Source organism: Haemorhous mexicanus, chromosome 21 (genome assembly GCF_027477595.1).
Source record: "Haemorhous mexicanus isolate bHaeMex1 chromosome 21, bHaeMex1.pri, whole genome shotgun sequence".
In the NCBI taxonomy this organism is placed as follows: domain Eukaryota; kingdom Metazoa; phylum Chordata; class Aves; order Passeriformes; family Fringillidae; genus Haemorhous; species Haemorhous mexicanus.
This window is the reverse complement of record NC_082361.1, coordinates 6,547,765-6,563,664: the sequence shown is the minus strand read 5'-3', so window position 1 is coordinate 6,563,664 and position 15,900 is coordinate 6,547,765. Positions and strand designations below refer to the sequence as shown.

Genomic DNA, 15,900 nt, shown 5'->3' with positions numbered 1-15,900 from the left:
CAGTGCCTGGGAAGAGAGGAGCAGGATCCCTGCCTGGCAGGAGATGTGGCCCTGCACCCAGGGGCTCATGTCTGTGTGATCCATCACTTGATGGGCACAGGACACCCCCCAGCATCTCCAGAGGAGCAGCTGAGCTGCCTCACAGCCCTGCTCACCTCCCTGTCCTCAAACTATTGCCTGTATTGAGGGTGAGCAAACACAGCACTTATCCCACCCCATCATAAGCCAGAGGATGGTTTAGGTTGGAAAAGACCTCCAAGATCATGGAGTGCAGCTGTTCCCCCAGCACTGCCAGGTCCAACCCAAACCTACGTCCCCACAAGGCCCTGGGAAGGCTGGCCTAGAACAGAGACTGGATGGAGTTACAGAATAAAGCAGGGATTTATTAAAGGCTTCAACAGATCCACCTTGGGCACCACAAGAGCCCAGCCAGGGCTGCACCCAAGATGAACCAAAATGGTCCCAAAATGCACCCAAGATGAACCAAAATGGTCCCAAAATGCACGGCCGGGCACGGGGTCTCTCCCTGGGATCAGTTCTGCTCCATTTGCACCTTGCAGTTCATTGTCCCATCCCAGCTTTAGCCCAGGCAGTCCCACCCTGCTTGTTTTTCTCTCTCCAGCCCACGGGGTTTGTGCTCTTGGGCTGAGATTTGGATAATTTGTCCTTGGTGCCCAGCTGGAGCAGGAATTGTTTTGTCTCCCTGCTCTGTGCACAGAGCTCACCATCCCCTGATATGAAGCTCAGACCCACCCACTAAAACAGCACAGAATCTGAAAAATATAAAAGCTAAAACCTGAGGCATCACCCAAGCACCACATGCACATGCTTTGTGAACTCTTCAGGGAGGGTGATTACACCACTTCCCTGGGCAGCCTGCTACAAATGAACCACAAAACCTCTACATCCACATCCCAGGCTTGTTCCATTCTCCCTGGATGCCTCCTAGTCCCCAGAAAAGGCCAGAGCTTTGTGGTGCTGCAGGCTGAGGAAATCAGAGCCAGGCTGCCAGCTCAGCTCCCTCAGCCTCTGACAGATGCAGGTAGCAGCACTGGTCCCTGTGATGTCACCCAGGATTTGCATGCTGATTAACAGCTGGGTTCTTGCCATTCTAATAGGCTCTAAATACCTCTCCTAGGAGCTCCTAGCAGGAATTGGATTTTGGAAGGGGTGGGAGGGGATATTTTGTATTCACAGGGTCTTTTTCATACCCATTGGGCATTCAGTAATTCTCAGTAATTGTCCTACACTTTATACTTAAAGCTCATTGTTTTCAAAAAGCATTCCATTGGCAGGGGCTGATGCAGTCTCTGTCCCCCATTCCTGGCTCCCCCTTTTCCCTCTTGAATTATTGATCTTTCAGCAGAACAGGATTTGTCTTCATTATACGTGAGCTGCAATCAGCACAGATATTAGTGTAAGCTCGTGGTGGCAGATTGATTAGTTCCTTGCATATGGAAGCAGGGGGTCCCTCCCACTTTATCAGGGATCCCCAGAGCCAGCTGTTCTTTACAGGACAAAAAAATGGAAATTAGATTTCAGTTAAATACATCAAAAATTAGATTAGATGTTATTATTTGAAAATGTCAAGCTTGGGGAAAGAGTGTTCCTCAAAGGACTAAAAAAAAAAAAAAAAAAAAAAAAGGGTGTTTTATGGAAATACTGGTGGCATCACTCTTTCCTTCAGTGATTTCCAAGTGGGGAAAATTTGAGTTTCCCTTCCCACCACTCAGGACCAAGAGATCTAAGAGCAATCCTCCTCAGCACAGTGCAAAACTAAACAGTGAAAAGAATAAAAACTCACTCACCCTTAGGGACCAGAGCTGCAAAAAGCAAGCCTGCATTCCCAACAGCCCTGGAGCATCATTCCTGCTGCTCTTTGCTTGTTGCAAGCAGGAAGTTCACGAGCTAAAGACAGCCAGGGAGAGATGTTTTTCCATCTGAACCCACTGGAGCTGGGGTGCAAGGGCACAACAGGCATCAGCCAGGCTTTGCTGAATAACTTCTCCTGCAGTCAGAGGCATGTGGGACCAAAGGGGATGAGAAATGTGCACCAGGGCCACAAAACTCACAGTCTGGGCCACCAGGAGAACTGGCCGTTGTGGTGGCAATGGCCAGGCAGCAGCACCACACAGGTGCCAGGTAAAACACAGCAGGCTTACCCAAGTCATGGACATCCCACACCTGGGGACCCCACAGCTTCCCATTAGTCCTTCTTCACCCCAATCTTCTTGGTGATGGGGGCCCAGAGTTGTCCTTCTGGAGGTGCCACCTTTACACAGTCCACGTTCTGGGTGGCTGCAGATGTTCTCACAGCTTGGGCTGCCATGGATCAAGCAGTGTTTGCCTTTCCTCTCCCACAGTGTGCACAGCAGGAATTCTTGTTTGCCATGCTAAGCAAACCTCCACCTCCTGTAGGACTTAGCTCCTTAGCACTTTCCTGTTTCCAGTTGCTCACCAGTGTGAAGTTCCTGCTGTGGTGGCTCATCTTACAGCTCCTCCTGTGGCCTTGACATGGTTTGAGACAAGCACCTGCATTCTTTAAGTCCTTACCAGGTCCCAGCCTCCTGCCTTGGGCTCCCAAGCCCAGAGCTCATCCTGGAGCTGGCACTGCAGCCACCTGTACTGAAAGGATTCCTCAACAGCTGGAAGTTCCCAAAGACAAACCTGACCTGGGATTCACAAGGAAACAGGTTGGGCCCCACCTACAGCAACCAAGTGCAGGGAGAGCTCAGCACTGTCCCATTACCTGCGGAGCAGCTGCTGCAGAGGGTGACTGAGCTGCACAGTCATCACAGGACTTTTTTTTTCTTTTCTGAGTCTTGCATGAAGAATGACAAGAAACAGTCTTTTCCCTAAGGAGAAGTCTGAGAGTTTTGACATTGCGGCCTATTGGTAAAAAAAAAAAAACTTACAGATTTTTGTTCTATACTTAGAGTCCACAGAGCCAACCCAAGCAAGCCCACTCAACATCTTGTATCCTGATTGACAGTTTGCTTTCTGCTTGGAAAGCTGTAATCAAGGCTGTTCCTGTTAATTGCAAGCACTGCTGCAAACGTCATGTTCTCTACCCACCCCTCTGACCCCTTCACACTTTCCTCTGTCACCCTCCCTCAGCTACTTCCTATCTATCACCCCTAAAACAACTTGTTTCCCTCTCAAACCCTTTGTGGACTGTCAGACTAAACTGAGATAAGACAAGATAAGGTTTAATCACACTGGTTATTTTAGATAGATCCAATTCCAGCTAATCAGAGTCAGTTATTACAGAAAGCTGAAGGTTTATTTAAGTAGAAATTAAGCTATACAGCTAATGTTTCTATTATGAGGACTCTTGCAAACAACTTGGTAATAGACTGTTAGCACTTTTATATTCCTAGCCTCTTTGGCCTGGAAGAACAAGATGATTAACATATGTAAAAGCTCCAAATGATCAGCATCCTTGATGCTGATTCAAAGAACCTCCGAAGAGCTATTCCTCAGCTATGTCCTTTTATAACCCAAACCATTTAATTTACATATTCATTTACATATGTCCCACAACACTTTAAAAGTTTCTCGTTGGATTGGTTCAATAGCAATTCATTTATATTTATCTCACTTCCACATTTGTAACATCATTAGAGTCACAATGAGCTTAAAATACTGTAACAAAATCCTTGGTGTCAGAACAACCCCACCTCAGAAATGTCTTATTAAAATTCCTCATCACTGAGTCTCAAAACATCTTCTAATCATATTCCAGTGCAACAAATTAGCAAATCGCAAGGTTGTAGCTCACGTTATCCAATTAAATGAAAATGAAGGACTTTAGCTCTGTCAAAGACAAATTATTCCTACTGCTGCTCCCAGCCAACTTGGCCTCCAGATTCTGGTCATTTATACCACCCCAGTTTTGGAGAGACACGGTACAGCAGTGAAAACACTTTGCTCCAAGGGCAGTGCCAAAGCCAGCTTCCCAAATTCCCCATTTTCCCATCTCCCTTTTCCTTCTGGAGCACCCGTGGCACCCCAGGATCACTGAGGTCACTGCTGATGGAGCAACCCCCCCAACGAGGTGCTGGCCTGCCAGCAGAGCCCCAGCATGTTCAAGGTTCATAATAACCCTTCACTTCTTCAAGCCTCCAGCCCTAAAATAGCTCTCCTGTTTTGTCAGTCTTTCCTATTTATATTACTAGCTCTCCAGAGACTCTTTATTTAGAAGGCAGCACAATGGAGCCCCAATTCCCTCAGGAGCACAGGTGACAGTCCTTTCTTAATCACCATGATGACCCTTTCATTCCACATCCTGATTCCACTGTCACACACAGACTTTATTTTCAGAGACACTTCACACACGTCAAAGGTGGTTAAATGGTTTTTATCTTTATCATCATCATCATCATCATCATCATCATCCTGGCAGAGGGAAAGCTTGCTACCATACAAGGACAAAGTCTGCCAGGAACAGAAAAGCTTCTCAGGAACCTTCTCACTTTTCCAAAGCTAACAGTGTCACTGACAAAGGCATTCACAGGTTCCCTCTGCAATGGGCTGGAATTAACGAAGGGGTGAGTCATTTTTCATTTGCAGAATTTTAATGACTGTCATCATCAACAGCATTTGCATTCATTATTCCTTCGTGACATACCAAAGAGCTGGAGAAATTTTTGCTCTTGGAAAACCACATCACTGCAATACAAGTTGTGTCAAGGCCTTAATATTTATTTGAATTGTTCTTGGCAGGCTTTTTTTTTCTTCTCAGAGCACCATGAAGCACATAATTACTGAAGTAAATTTATAACCCCACATGAATGTCTCTGTAAAATAGTGTAAATATACCACAGAACCAATCATCTCTATAACATAAATACTTTTCCATTGAAAGATTTCATGGTTAGAGTTTTCTTCCCTTTTCAGCTGAGTGGCTGCGGGGCTTGGAAATCTGCAGCAGACTGAAAATCCATAGCCAGGGTTTTCAAAAGGAATAAAGGATACAGATTATGGGTTTTTTCATGGAAGATTTGGGGTGTCCCCATGAAGAACCTACATTTTAAAGTTGCAGATACCTCAAACACCACTTCCAGCATGTCCCCAGGTACAAAGATGAGGTGGGAACCACTTCTGCAAAGCCATAGCCTGGCAATGAGCTGAGCACCACAGGAAATATTCCCAAGAGGTTTGCCCCACATTTTCCACAGCCCCAGTTTGGAGAGGCTGCCCAGCAGAGCAGTCCTGGCAGCCAGTTCTCCTCCTGGTTTCCCTGGGGAGAATGATGACAGATGAGTCAGCTCACACCAAGCAAGAGAACAGCTTTTCTGATTTAGATTTTCCATCAATAAGAGCTCAGAGAGCAATACCTAGTGCCAGTTGGGTCAACAACAGATTCTGGAGTGTTCTGGTTTTTCATTATTTGATAAAAGAGATAAACCTCATCCAATACCTACCCAGCAGAGGCATAAAACCCTCTCCAAGGAAATTAAACACTCATGCTCTGACATCTGTGAGGGGAGACACAGGTAGGACAGGGGACTGTCATTCTCACTCCTCAGACCTCAGCAGCCCTCGGCAAGGAGCACAAAACTGGGACCAGGAGCTGCACTTGTCCCTGTACCTTGTAGGGAATCTTGATGGATTTATTTATATTTTTATTATTATTATTTATATCTATATCTTAGGGTGGGAAGGCCACACTTTTACTAAATAAGTAAATAAAAGTCTATATTTACTGATAGGAAGCTTTTTTCCCTTTGGTTTCAATCCTGGCTGTAGCAGAGCTTTGCTTTCATGTTGGAATATGCCTGGCAGTGTAGATTTTCAGCATAATAAACCTGAGCTACAGAACTGACCTGTCACAGATCGTTGCAAACCTGGCCCAGATTTTAAACCCATCACAAAACAGTGAAAGACTCCATATTTTATCTTTTATTCTTTTAAGCACAAATATAATTTATTGCATTCTTTGGTAGCATCAGGAGCAGCAGAGGTTCCATGTAAAACAATTGGGGGTCTGTCCTCCCTAGGCCAGCACTGCCTGTGTTTTATATGGTATTATCTCTGCCTTAAATTCTATGTTCTGTTGATTTTCCCCAACTAATTAGAGAGACATTTTATGGTACCAAAGAGACATTTTTTCCCTTTCAGTCCCAGACCTGCCAACTCCCTGATTTCTCATCCTTATTTGATCAACAGGGAAAGTAATGACAAATTGGTCATTTACAATTCTCCAGGTGAATCCTCCATCCCTGGGTGTCTCTAACTAAGCCAGTCTGTGTCAGGAATTCCTGATGCTATCTTTTCAAAGCACTTACAGAGCAAAGCTTGCAGGAAACAATGCACAAAAAGCCATATTTTATACTCTGCCTCCTCGTGCAGGACTCACACACACGTGGAGCAGCATTTAACAGTAGTTATCTCTACTCTATTGAAAAAGGAACTTTCCAATTTTCACTTATGTTAATACAAAACCTAATGTCCTGTGGAAGCTGATGTGAGTTGTGCATGCATGAATTATTATCGATTTCCTTGCAAAGACTTATCTCTGGACTACAAACAGTCTCAACATAAAAGTTAAGGTGAAATACTCTCTCCAATGTATTACACAAAAGGAAACTATTTCCATTCTTCTGTGGGTAAACGGCAGGATATTGCTATGATACCCAGTTAATCCTTTTGGATGAGCATTAGATTTTTCTTGGCACAGCATCTTGTACTACTCTAAAAAAAAATTAAAAAAAAAAAAAAAGGGGAAAAAATGCTGTTGCCAAGGCATTGAGCAAGAAAATGTTGAATGCTATTCTTGCAAAAAGAGCTTGAATAAACTATCAATGCACAGGATAAAGTGGGAAATGCATGAGTCAGGCTGAGCCACTCTGTATCTGCTGGGGAGAGGCACACCCAGCCAGGCTCTGCCTGGGGCAGCACAGAGCAGAGATGGAGATGCTGTCCTGGGAGCTGCTCCCACAGTGGCAGCTCTGTCTTTTGGTGGTGACTCAGAGTTTAAGCTTTGTCAGAAAATAATTATTCTGCCCACCCAGGGAAAACTTTGATCTTTACATGAATACCTCGAAACTGTACACTTTGCACATCATGTACACCACAGCAGAAAATAATAAATGATGCTACAGAACTTCCCAGGCATCTGTGTCTGTCTTCATCATGTTTCCATTCTCCTGTGTATGGGGTGCTCTGAGGGTGGATGCCAGCACATCCCCAGTGCAGTGGGATTTCTTTGTTGGTGTTTTCCATTGCTCATCACAGGAGTCCCCAGGTGAAGCCTAAAGGGAACTGTGAGCATGTGAGGAGCCCTGACCAAAGCAGACACAGCCCCAGGAAAGGGGAGAACAGCAGCACATGGACCCAGGCTCATCCAGCAGTGCATTTCCATTTCTGAACACAAAGCTTCTCCATTTTTGTCTCTCTGCAGCTCCAGACTGGGAAGTTACCTTCTCCTCCTTCAGCACTGCCCTACCAGGGCAAGCTGCAGCCAGGGAGAAGGGATTTTCCCTCAGTGTGTGAGAGTTGAGGCTGCTCAGCCTGGAAAAGAGAAAGGGAGACTTTACAGCACCTTCCAGTGCCTGCAGGTGGCTGTGAGACAGATGGGAACCCACTTTTTGGCAGGGCCTGTTGTGACAGTCCAAGGGGTAATGATTTAAAACTAAGAGAGTCTTTTTAGATTAGACATAAGGAAGAATTTCTTCCCCTGAGGGTGGGGAGGCTCAGGGTGCCCAGAGCAGCTGTGGCTGCCTCTGGATCCCTGGAAGTGCCCAAGACCAGGTTGGACAGGGCTCAGAGCAGCCTTGCACAGTGAAAGGTGTCTGGGCTGGAATGGGAAGAGCTTTAAGGTCCCTTCCAACCCTAACCACTTTCTGATGTTATGATTCTATGAATACTGAGAGAGGACTTAAATTTCCACTGGTTTTACCTTGAATGGAAAAATCTGATTTGAAAGCAGCTGGCCAGGAAGGTGTGGGGACTCCAGCCATGCCAGAGATGGCAGGGAGGAACATGTAGTTTCTGATTTTATGTTCAAACCAAGCCTGCTGATTTAGTGAAATTACCATCCATTTGCACTGCTGTAAATGAAATCCAAAGCAGAGCTGGAGTTAATACATGGGCTGTTCTGATACTGCAAAGCTGTCATTGTTTTTACCTCCTCTATCACAAAGGCACGTAACTGCACAGGATCCCCAAATACCCTGTCTTCTGTTCAGTACAAGGAAAATGAATTCACCCTGATCACTCCAGCAAACACTACACCTACTAAGGCACATATTTAATCAAATAATTAGGAGAGGTGCAGGGGAAATGTGTGCTGAAAAGATAATGTTGCACTTTAAAGGATTCATTATTGGTTATTACATTTTACACAGAATGTCATTTTCTTTACGAGTTAAAGAAAAGGTGAAGGTAGAAAAACAACATCCTACTGACTAAATGCTCCAGCTCCATCTAAATTACAGACTGTTGAGGACATGTCTGAGAGTGGAGGTGCCACCTTTCAAAGGAGCACTGCCACTATGTCACTATCTGATTTTTCCCTTTTCAGAGCTATTCTCTACATTGGAGCACTTGGGCACAGACATGCCTGGGCATTGTGACAGAGCTTTTATGCCCTGTGAGTCCCAGAGCCAGCCTGCAGAGCATGTGGAGCCCACGGGAGGGTGGAATCAGAGCCTGGGACACAGGGGAGAGCATCACCATCCATGGGAGCACGCTGGGGAACTCAAGTGCCTGGCAAGGACCAGGGAAAGGGACCAAGGCAAAGTGAAGGCACACAAAGCACAGCAGAAAGGAGGGAGAGGCAGGAGAAGACATTGTTAAATGCTGACAGCCAGCAGTAGCTTTGATTTAACATGATGTAACTTAAAGAACAACCCAACCTGCAAAAGAGCTGAAAATCTTTCCCTGGGTTCCACAAACTGCAGTTCTCACTGTCAGCTAAGGAGTATTTTAAAGTGAGGAGACCAAAAAATAGTTAAAAAAACACCTATAGAAAAGTGTCTGCTGCTGGTTCTGCTGGTAGTATTGAGATTTCCTGTCAGCCTTTACAGAAATTCTTTGGGAGTCTGACAGGATTAAGAGGATTAATACATTAAAGCATTATTACAGCTTTCACAGGGGATTTTCAAAGACTTTACACAGTGATCTATTTGTCCTGTTACATAGAACGAGCCTTAATAGGCTGATTGAGAAGAATCACTGCAATCAATAACCTTAATTTTGGTAAACATCTTCTGCCATCAGGAGCAGGAGCTGAGGTCACCAGCCCTCCCACAGCCTGCACTTCCATGGAGCTGCATGAACATATTTTTGGTGCATGCCAAAGGTTGGCCTGGGTGGTACAACCTGCTCCTGGCAGGGAGAGATTTGTTAACACTGAATCATGGAGTTTCCCAGTTCCTGTGGAGTCCTGGCTGAGTCATGGCAAGGATTGCAATGCTCAGAGCCCATCCTGCCACGGGATTACCAAATGGCTCCCCTTAGAGAAGGGAGTTTTTGCTGTAATTAAGTTTGTGGGTAGGTGTGTGGCTGTCCCTTGCTGGGCTGCTGCTGCTCTCCTTCTGGAGATGATCTCTGTGCTGGGACATCATGAAATTAAATTACCCAAAGCCACTCACTTCTTCTTTATCCACAGTAATAACACACTTGTTTTAGAGCCCACCTGGAACCATTGGCTTGCTCAGGTGGGCCATTTTCCACCCAAACCATGCCCTCCTTGAGATTCCTAGGGACCAGATCCCTCATGGATTATCCAGCAGGACACTTAGGGAGGACACAGTTTGGGCATTGTCCTTGTGGTACATTCCTGCTGTGGCAAATAAAAGATAAACAGTGATATCAAGATGGCACTGCCCAACACCAGCCTGGCTGGGCTGACCCTGACCCCCATCCCTCCATCCTTCAGCCACTCAACCCCTAATTTATTTCAGCATCATGAGCAGCACTTTCCCTTGTTGATCTCACAGGGACAGGGTCTGCAACCCCCTAGCATGACACTTTCACCCTCCTTTGCATTTCCCTGGGAACAGTTTCACACCATCCCTCAGCAAAATCTTCAGTGTTTTGTCGAGAAACTTCCCCTTCAAAAATTTTCACAGGATAAAGGGCACAACCTCTCCCCTCCACCTCGTTCTCTGTCTGCTACATGTGAGTTTTCACAATATTTAGGCATAGAGAGGCAGATCCTCATGTGCTGCAAATCAGCATAAATAGTCCAGGTGAGGGTCAGGGCAGCATTTTCCACTGAAGTGTCTCCTGAAATAGAGAGATCCTCTTATCCCACAGGCTCTGCTATACAGAAGAATTGGATTCCAAAGCTTTTCTTTTGCCTTGTGCTTTTGGGAAAATACAGAAGTCACAATCTTTGCTTGTGGGTGTCCCGGATTTCCCAGCAGTACTTTACTTAACTAGCCCCAAGTAGACTCACATTTACCTAATTCACAGACCTCAAGGGATCCATGTCCCTCTAAATTAGGAAAAGAAGCATTAGCCTTGGCTTTCAGATCAAGACCTAAAATACAGAAAAATTAAAATTGAGATTTTTTTTTTTTTTCTGAGCTAGCCCAGATATCCCATTCTCAGTGAGATATGACAGGCATTTTATGTATAATTTCCCCAGACTCTTCTGAAAACCCAGGCACTCTGAAATCTCTCAAAGACTGTGCAGGGGTCACTCACCTCACACCCATTATCTTCTCCAAGTGGCTGCTTAGCCATTGAGTCTAGTCTCAATTAAGAGCTATTAATGAGCTACTTGTAGCAGTGAGATGTATATTATTGTATAAATGTGATTGGCAATTTTGGGATGCTGTGAAATGCAAGGCTGGCTCTGTGAGGAAGGCTTCACACTGAGATTTCAGCACTGCCATGCCAGGCAGAAAAGAGTTTCTTATCCTACAACAGGTTAACATGCTCAGGAGTTACCAAAGCTTTGAGGAAGCAGGAGCCTGATGGATGGAGGGTTAAAACTAATTTGAATTTATGTTGAGTATCAAAGATATCCATGCAGGGAGATGCTGCAGCTGGAACAGAGTATCAGGTAAAATTAAAAAAAAAAAAAAAAAACAGGAAAAAATCCTAAGAACTTGTATATCCAAATCAGCATCTTCTCCCCTGACAGTTTTCTAAGAACATGAGCTTTGCCTGAGAGCAGGAGGCACAGGCACATGATTAAGCAGGTATTGCAAATGGCTTGCCAGGCAGAGAATGGAGAATCAGGGAAGCCTCTTGGATCTGACCTAAGCATAGGTAAATAGAAACACAGTTTTCTTTTACTTCTCTCCTTTCTCCATGATACTGTGCTACCTCTACCTTTGATTTTACAAAATACCTTTCCTTTCATGTTTGCTTTTATTTTTACTTCTTGATTGGATATTTGGCCCCTCTCCCAGAGTTCAGCCTCAGTTCTCCAGAACATCTGGACTGCAGAGGTGGCAGGCTGTGCCTGTGCTGAGAGAGAGGCACTGGCTGGGAGTGCTCCTTGCCTGGGGGAGTTCAGGACCACAATTCCCTCTGGATCACCCCCGGCCACAGCCCCTCTGCCTTTAGATTTGTGACTCAGGAGAAATTGTTGTATTTTACTGGATTCCATAGGAATGGCAGCATGCACAAGTCAGGCAACCTTTTCCAGGGCCAACATCAAGAGAAGCTTTCCAAAATTCTCCTTCTCCCTTATGGAGTCTCCTTCTCTGAGCTATTCAGAACCTGCCTGGATGTGATCCTGCTCTAGGTGAGCCTGCTGTGGCAGGGGCTGGGCTAATGAACTCCAGAGATCCCTTCCAACCCCAACCACCCCGTGTGATCCCACCCTTCAGCCACTGAGTCACTGTGGTTTGCAGCCCCTGACATGGATAAATGTTAGAAAAGCAGCTCTAGCAAGTGGCTGCTGCTCCTCCTCTCAGCTCTGAGATCTCCTATCAGCCCCTCCACAAAAACACTTGTGTAGTTTGACAGGATTAGAAGGATTAATGTATTAACACATTATTAGAGCTTTTATGGGAGATTTTCAAAGACTTTAAGAGTGAGATCCATTTGTCCTGTTACATAAAACATACAGTAATTGTCTTAATTGCTTCATTGTGAGTAGGTATTGCTGCTCAAATACTTCTGCACGTTTAATTGTGCCAGTTGTTCCAGGATCTTCCAGCAGTACAAAACAACCAGGTGAGCCCAGCTCTCCAAAGATTTCTCTCCATTCAGCCAGTATTCTCTGCTGTGTCTCCAAATCAGACAGAGGTAACCAATCTGATGTGTGATCCTGAAAAACCCAGGCCAAGCATGCAAAGCAAATGCCATGCACAGGTGGCTGTGAGCACAGGCTCGCCTTCTTTCACCACAGAGTGCAAATTTCAAGGGAGCAAATTAGTAAAGTAAAAAAAACTCACTGCTGGAAGAGCAAAATGTCCTGTGTTATTTCACAGAGGAACCAATCATTAAACACACCCCAAAGGTCTGGCTGAAGCAGAATCAGCAAAGAAACACGAGGAGATGTGAGCTCTGCTGCTCAGCATGGCCAGGGGCCTCCTGGCCATGCTCACACTTGTCAGAGCTGAGAGTCCTTCACTGCAGGTACAACCATCCATGATTCTGCTCTTAACTCTGCATTGTTGGCAGGAATCTGTTCTTCCTGGAAGACACAAGATCTACATCCCTTATGCCCTGCAAGGAAACGTGGAAGAGTGACACCAGGGACACAGCTGGGCAGGTCCCTTGGAGTGAGTGACCTTTGGGAGAAAATTACAAATAGAATCATGGGAAGCTTTGGGCTGGAAGGGGCCTTAAAGCTCATCTTTCCACCCCCTGCCATGGCAGGGACACCTCCCACTGTCCCAGGCTGCTCCAAGCCCAGCCTGGCCTTGGGCACTTCCAGGGCTCCAGGGGCAGCCACAGCTGCTCTGGGCAAATGGTGCAAGTAGAAAACTTTCTTCACCAAAAATGCTGATTTACCATGGAAAGGTGCAAGCACTGTTTCAGCTTCTTCAAGAAAAACACATGAGTTTAGTGAGGGCCAGCAAGGGCAGCCCAAGTTCCTGCACTGCTGGGGTAAAGACTGGTGCAAAAGAACAGCTGGATTCTCATCTATTTTGTCCAGGTTTTTGCCTCTCAGAAACTGAAATCCTGTGCTTCCAAGAAAAAAATATGAGAGTAATTAGATTAGATAAATGAGGAATAACTTACATTTTAGAAGACTTTTCTCAATTCTCAAGGAGCTTAAACAATGAAACACAAGAACTCTTGTCCCTTCAGAAATCCTCCCTGTATTTCCTGTTCTGTTGGAATAATCTTGTTGTTATTCAGTTCCTGTCCTTGCCCTGGGCAGGTCCCTGGCTGCAGGCAGAGGACACTGGGGGTTTGCCTTGGCTGCTTATTTTGGGGCCTGCAAGGCAGATGAAACCACACATTTGCCTCTCCTTCACAGCCTTTCTCACCTTAGCAAACAAAAACCTGATTATAACAGAGAAGTGGTTACAAAGCATGATTTGAAAGGGCAGAGCACTTTGCTTTCTAGAGATTTCAAGGGAGTTAGGAAAACAAACAAGCTTTATGACATGCTCACAAATAATTGACTTTGAGTTTTCTTATTTCCAGTTATTTGCCAAGTTCTCTTGCACATGTGATTTCACCTGCCCAAAGAATCAGCTGGATTCCCAAAAAATCAGAAATTCAAATGAAAGTGCCCACAGGGATAGCAAGGGAAAAGGGAAAAAAGTGAGGGCTGCTGTGCTGGAAGAAGAATTTATCAGTAAAGAAATAAAGAGACTTACAGTGGAGAAGGAGCAGAATCTAATCTGCTGAGGTCTTTTGTCCAGCTGTGACATCCTCTTCCATGAAGGGAACAGGTTCTTACTTCAAAACCACACAAAATCCTGGCACAGGGAATGGATGCTGTCTGTGAGAGCCTTGCTGCACTCGGGGAACAAACAGCACCACGAGACTTCTGTCCCCCCAGCCTTGCTGCAGTGGAAATTGTGTTTCTCAGTGTGCCTTCTACATCTAAATTATCCCAGGAGTGTTTGTCATTCCATGGGCTGCACTCACACAACACCTTCCTGTCTGAACTCTCCAGGGATTCCTTGGTCTTTGGAAAATGTGGGTGATACCTGCTGCAAACACAGGCCTGGTTTTCTTGCCAGTTTCTTTAAATTTCTGTATACAGGCAGGTCAGGAGAACACAATCTTCACCTCCCCTACTGTTGCAGGGGCTCTGCCCCCCTCCACCATCTATTTAAATGTCTGCATTTGATTTAAGCCAACAAAACCCAGCTGTGGTGATGTGTTTGCCCCCTCACAATGTGTGACTTGTAAGTGCTCAACCATGTCAAGAATGGAGTTGCATTTGCCCAAATGTTGACTGTGGAGAGACTGAAGTGAAGGTTTAAATATCTGTCACTAGAAATACAAAAGAAATATATAGATTGATGGACTGTTTGCAATTCTGCTCATTGTGGGCTTTAAAAAAACGCAAATTTGTGGGTTTCAAGCCTCTTAATAAGCTGTCAGATTTAGATGAAAAACTATATGAAATGCAGTAATTAAAAAAGAAGGAGTAGAATAGCACAGAAATTAAAGAGAAATCTTTGTCCTAATTTGATTTGTGACTTCTTTGTAACAGAATAAAGCATGTGTAGATATTAACAATTAATTTCCACAACCAACTCCAATCAGCCAATTCAGAGAAATGTGCATTGCCTTCTGGAAAGGTGGGAGGATTCCTTTTAACCTATTAACACCCTTCCCTTCAGATTCATTCTTGTCTACTTTTTTCCTTTGCCAGAAGAAGTTGTTTATGGATGAAGAAAACAACTTACTGGGTGACAGAGCATTTAATTTTCAAAGCTTCAGGGTTCCATCAAGGTTTCAGTCTTGGTTACACACACCAAAGAAATGAAAGTATTGGCTGTAGTGCCCACTTGAGAGATGGAAAATTGAGGCACAGAATAAAGTGCTTTGCATGAGGTCTTGTGGGAATTCTCTGGGAAGGAAAAAATCCACCTGTGGGGTCTCTGCCTTCTATTTCTCATCCTTCATCTCTGTACCTGAGCACCACTGCCAGGACTCCTGACAAACTTGCCACCTCCTAAAACATTCCCCAAATTTACCACACAAGACATATTGTATTTGAGTTGCCCCCAGATGAAGGCAGGAATGATGAATCTGACTCCATCTTCTCAGAAGGCTAATTTATTACTTTATGATACTATAGTATATTAAAGAATACTAAACTAACTATACTAAAGAATACAGAAAGGATACTTAGTGAATGCTAAAAAGATAAAATGAAAACTCCTGACTCTTTCCAGAGTCCTGACACAGCTTGGCCCTGACTGGCCAAAGAGTGAAAACAACTCCCAGCAGAATGCAATGGAACAATCCCCTGTGGGTGAACAATCTCCAAACACATTCCACATGAGCACAGCACAGGAGAAGCAAATGAGATCAGAATTGTTTTCCTTTTCTCTGAGGCTTCTCACTTTTCCAGGAGAAAAACCCCAGGCAAAGGGATTTTTCCAGAAAATGTGAATGTCACAAAGACACACATCCTTTAACTGCCTGTCACATGCAAAGAGTTGGGGGCAGAAAAATGGAAGTGGCTTGTCTGAAGTCAGAGAAAAATGAGGCCAAATCAGGCAGGACTGGCTGATCCCCAAATCCCCTGTTTAAGCTCCCCAAGCCCACTGCACTGTGCCATGGCAGTTGTTCCTTGCTTACGTTGTTCCTGGTAATAATTAAATAGAAAGTTTCATAGTTCTCCACTGAGTAATAAAGCAAAAGGCACTTGGATTCCCAAATCCTCCATTTACTGGTACAGGTAAGGCTGGCTGTCTACACACATTACTCAGCTCTAATTAGAACTGTAAAGGATTTTCATGACTTTTTCGTTTTCCCTGTTCAGAAGTAAATCCATCCTTAATACCATGG

At 44.8% G+C, this 15,900-nt stretch overlaps 1 long non-coding RNA gene across 1 annotated transcript in view; it reads right to left on the bottom strand.

Annotated features, from left to right (window-relative positions):
* Positions 1-13,235, bottom strand: part of LOC132337089 (uncharacterized) — a 33,084-nt gene extending 19,849 nt beyond the window's left edge. The window contains exon 1 of the long non-coding RNA XR_009489065.1: positions 13,159-13,235. This is a non-coding gene — a long non-coding RNA (uncharacterized LOC132337089). The remainder of the gene's footprint in view (positions 1-13,158) is intronic.
* Between the last annotated feature and the right edge of the window lie 2,665 nt (positions 13,236-15,900).